The sequence below is a fragment of the Aptenodytes forsteri genome, unplaced genomic scaffold (assembly GCF_000699145.1).
Source record: "Aptenodytes forsteri isolate BGI_AS27 unplaced genomic scaffold, ASM69914v1 Scaffold142, whole genome shotgun sequence".
In the NCBI taxonomy this organism is placed as follows: domain Eukaryota; kingdom Metazoa; phylum Chordata; class Aves; order Sphenisciformes; family Spheniscidae; genus Aptenodytes; species Aptenodytes forsteri.
The window spans coordinates 5543143-5548380 of record NW_008794598.1 but is presented as its reverse complement, the minus strand read 5'-3'; positions in this window follow the sequence as shown (position 1 = coordinate 5548380).

Genomic DNA, 5238 nt, shown 5'->3' with positions numbered 1-5238 from the left:
CCAGAGACCCTGTAACAAAACAGCACAGAGGACAGTGTAAGCCAAGGAGACAAGCAAGGAGCAGCACAGATTCAACAACTCACTCAGCGTTGCAATAGAGCAACATTTCTACTAGAGACTCCAGCAATTTCAGGCTTGCTGAGGCGTCTTTACCTTCTTACATACAAGCAGGTAATGGATATATCAACCATTTCTTGCAATGTGTATCACAGCAATGCACAGCACCCTCCAACCTTCTCTATTTGCTTGCCAGGAGACGTATATACCCCCGTACCACTGGATGAGAAGAACTGAAATACATTTTACAGCATAGCATCCAAACACTCTGCTGTGCGTTCAGCTCAGCAAACCATTCAGATTCCCCAAAATTCAAACAGCACTTATCACATCCGCTTGCGCCGTTCACATACTGAGTTCACACAAGCCAAGGAGTTCTCTGTACTTTTGCCTGCGGCTTTTCTTTTATATCCCCAATAGCACACAAAATGTGCTGGATGTTTTCCAGACGGAAAGGAAAGCACTGTTCCTGCCCCGTGAAAGCAGTTCCCAATTTTTTGTGTCACTGAGCTCCATAAGAGAAAACTAGCAGTGCTCCCTCAGTCCAGGAGGGAGCCCCTCCAATTTTCCCACCCCAGGGCTGCCACCACCATTTCTTCCTTTCCCACACTGTGGATGCAGAAAGTCCCGTAACGAAAAATCATCCTCCAGCTTTGCTTTCCCTTCTCTCGCAGACGTAGCTGTTCCTTATACCACTCTCCAGACAGTGTGCACTGAATGGACCACGTCCTTCCCAACATGCAAAATGGGTCACAAAAGCCCAAACAGAACCAGAGGATGAACTGAGCAACGTAGCGGGTGCTAGATGTGCGTCCCTTCTGCTCCTCGACGGGATCCATGAGGAAGCGAAGGGGAATGAGCATGGGAACGAGCAGCATGGATCCAGATGGACTTACTAGTTTTGGCTCAGCGTTAGCCCCTCTGGAGCCACAATCCGTGTTCAGGCACCTGAGCTGGTTCTGCATGGAGGGTCCACGGGGGTATGAGCAGGAAAGCAGCAAGACAGCTTCTGGACTGCACCAGGAACCGTGCAATGGTATTTGCTCAGAGCCTTAACGAAAAGCCCAAGCCAGCTCTGCCCTCGCAAACTGCTAATCAGCAACCCAGATAATTATTTGAGAGTCGGCTCCTGACATTAAGGAGGTGCCCATCAAGGGGGAGCAGAGCAGAAGCCTGAAGCCGGCGAGACGAGCTGGGGGAGGATGGAGACGCAGCGGCAGGAGCCCGGCGATCTGAGGGCAAAGGAGGGAGGCAGCGAAGAGGGAAAGCGGAGAGGAAGCCAAGTGAGCAATGCAAGTGAGAAGGGCAGTGTCAGGGATGGGAACATGAGTTATGGGAAGAAACGGGCTGAGGCTGAAACAAGCCGGAAAGGAGACAAAGAAAAGCAAATGTAAAATCTTCTCGAGAAGATAAGCCAGCCCAGAGCTTATCTGTTGCCACGCAGAGGCCTGAAGCAGCACCTCACCCTTATTTAGAGCAATCCACACTTTCAGCCCCTTTCTGTGGGACCCGCAGACAAGAAAATACACTACAAACCCATAATTTGTACTTAGTCGTTGCATTATTTCTGCTCTGTGAAGGACATAGCTCCACAAACCCTCAATCGTGTGAGTCAGAGCAAGCAGCACTTTGCAGGACCAGGACCTACAAGAAGTCCTGAGCTTACTCCAGAAAGACGTAACAAATTCCAGGAGCGACACGTTTCTCTTGAAAGTACTGGCTCTGTGAACCATGAGCCTAAGCCATGATACAACATGTGCCCTAAGAAACAAACAGGCTTTGGGAAAACTTTCCAAACTCTCCTTTGCATCCACAGAAATAAGCTGCAGGTGCCAGTTTCAGTACGCACACCCACAACGATGGAGCCTGTAGGCACAATTTAATTTCAGATAACAATTTCTACCTGAAAATATAGGTACCACAAATTTCAGGACCTTTGCCCTGAAACTCTAATCAGCCACTTGATCAGCAGACTGCAGACACCCAACTGCACTTGTACCAGCCGAGCTCCAACAGCTTCAATCCATAGGAAAAAAGAATTCTAAAATAAGGGTATAAAGGCAACTTGATCATCAAATGAAAAAACTAGAAAATCCTGCTGACAAACAGCTCTCTTACAATTCAGGCGGGTTATGAGCAAAGAAGATACTGGAGGCAAAAAGAGATATGAGCAAAAAGATATTGGAGGATAAAGTAATTAGCATGAGCTGACCACACTTGTATTTAATATTGTGTTCAGGAAAAAACAAAGCATTAGCTGATTGCTGGGAGTGCTGAGGGACACGCAAATTTCAGCAAAACAAGCACCTCAAGGAAGGGTTATTTTACCTGTTGATGGGAAAAACAAGGGTACGGTGTTCCTGTTGCTTTAGTGAAACAATCAGTGTATTGTCTAGAGAAATTACCCAAAATGGGCTTTCCACCACAGCGACCGACTGCCATAAAACAACCCATTTGTAAAACACACAATTACTTAGTGCTACGCAGAAGCATCTAAAATGGCATGGAAATTGCTGCCAGGGAGACCTGAGCGCCTGGGATAAGACATGCACCTGGATATTAGGGGAGACACAGCTACCCACCTCCAAAATACCTTGAAAGCAGCAATGAAATGAACTCAGACACGCTGAGCTGAACACTGAGACCTTGTCTGCAACACAAACTTCGAAGCAGCAATCTAGGAATGTTTTGATCTTCTTGGCACACTTGAAAACACCTCCCAGCCACAGATAAAAAAGAATCCCTCTGCAAACAGCACCCGTGCACGCTGAAATGCTAAACAGACTTGACTTCAGCAGGGTTAAATGCTATTTCAGCCCATGCTGATTCTGTCCCACCATGGACAAAGGTTGCTGATGTGAAAGCAGAAGGTTCAAACAGTTGTCCTCTCAGTCGCCACAGCGTGCTCAAGGCTTTCCAAAAACCTCCCATCATCCATTTCCGCTGGGTATTGTGCCAGGAGCAGGGGGTGAGGTTCCTAGAGAGCACAACTGAGCAAACAACGTGGCTACAACGCACAAAGTCACCGGAGAGGAACTTATTTCTACCCCACGAGTTCGCGCAGGAACGGTTCAGTTCTCCCGAGCAGCGGTTTTCACACCTGTGGGCCAGTGGTGCCTGGGGGCTGCAAAAGGCAACTAAGAAGAACAAGCCCATCATCAGGAGACTTAAATTTACTATAAGGGGTTGAAAGCGCCACGGATATAAAACTGGAGAGACCCACGTATCGAACAATATCACAATACAGGCCCCTATTGTACACGCACCCTGGAAAATCCAGCACAAGTGGATCCACTAAAGGAAGGGCTAAACGTTGCCGTGATTTACACCCATGCAATACTATGTTGGCCCATTTCTGAGGGGCAGGGGCACCCTCTCGCACCGGGGGCACCCTCTCGCACCGCAGAAGACCTCAGTCTCCTTCCCACTCCTCCTTCCCGCCGCAGTCCTTCTTTCCAGCCTTCCCACGCTGACAACCAAGGATATTCTTTCCAGCACCAGGTTTCTTTGCTAACCTGCGAGGACACAAAGCTGGAGCTCAAGGCAGTGCTGCTGGGGGAGTTTCCTGGCCCTTTCCAGCATGGCTTGGGGAGGCCAGTGAAGAGCTAGGTCCCTCGACAATGAAGACCTTCAGTGATTTGCAGCGAGGAGGCGGCCACCTGGACCTCAGCAGGCAGCAGCAGCAGATGGGAACAACGTGGCTCTCGTTTCAAGGCAGTGCTGCTGGGGGAGTTTCCTGGCCCTTTCCAGCATGGCTTGGGGAGGCCAGGGAAGAGCTAGGTCCCTCGACAATGAAGACCTTCAGTGATTTGCAGCGAGGAGGCGGCCACCTGGACCAGCCCCCCCAGCCGTAAAAAGTTTGGGGTCTGGTGTTACCGGAGACTGCCTCTCTCCAGGACACCAAGTCAAACGTGAGGTCTGGAGACGCTCCTCCTCGTCGCCGTCCGGCGCTGGCAGCCACGCAGCTCCAGGCTGGCGCTTGTCGCTGTTTGCTGGGATTTAAAACCCGTTCCTGCGCAGCGGGGAACGGACATCTACAGAGCTGTTTAAGAAACGCATCCATAAAATAAAGGCAGTGGATGCCAGAGGAAAGAAACAGCCTGGAACAGTTGTGGCCTCCTTTCCACCTTCCTTTCGCCAACTAAAATGCCAGGCGAAGCTCCTGCCGCCCCGCCGATGTCCCTCCACGTTCCCACCACATCCGTGCTTTCCACGGGCCCATATTCGCCCCACGTGCCTGCCGAGGGTTTACGCTCCTTGCGCCCACGCTGACGCCTACAACGAAGCGTGTCAGTGCTCAGCAGAAGTCGCGGAGAGCCGCTGACCCAGAGCCTGCCCCAGCACACACAGAATCTTTATCTGTAACCAAGTCGAGCTGACGGGAGATGCACCAGGCCGCAGGAGGGGAGCTCCCTCCAGAGCGGAGAGGGTGCGAGGCATTATGTTGGGCTGCAGATGAAGTTTAAGGTAAAGTCTGGGCTCAGCAACAGATGGCGTGTGCCACGAGCTGTGTCTGGCCTCAGCAGCAGCGCACTGAGGGAACCGTGACATGCCATGAGCTGTGTCTGGCCTCAGCAGCAGCACGCTGAGGGAACCGTGACATGCCATGAGCTGCGCCTGGCCTCAGCAGCAGCGCGCTGAGGGAACCGTGTCACGCCATGAGCTGTGTCAGGTGTTGGCCGGGAGCTCCTCTCAGGAGCTCCCCTGCGCAGCAAGGACCACGGGATCCCTGCAGGGAGCCCCAGTAGCAGCCAGCGATCTGGGTCAAGACACAGCAGGGATCCGGACAAAAATAAAGCCGCCCCCGGGGGAGGAGAAGGCGCGGCGGGTGCGTCCGATGAGCTACGCCGGTCTCAGCACCGGGCCCTGCCCCAGTGGGCCCACCGCCCCCCGGGGAGCGAGAAAAGTCCCTAAGGAGAGAGGGACTAGGGCGGGGGAGAGCGAGAAACAGCGCAGGAGCACCGAGGCTATTGGGGCTGTCGCTGCCGTCCATCTTCCCAACCCCCCCACCAATAGCAACGCAAGGCTTTGCGGGTCTAAAGGGGGGTGCGCTCGGCCCCGCCTGGGCCAATAGCGAGGGAGAAGGTGGGCGGGGCCCCCACGGGCACAGCGAAGAGGGGGGGCCAAGATGGCGACAAGGGGGGGGCCCGGCTGACACGGCGCTGCCCGTTCCCCCTCCCC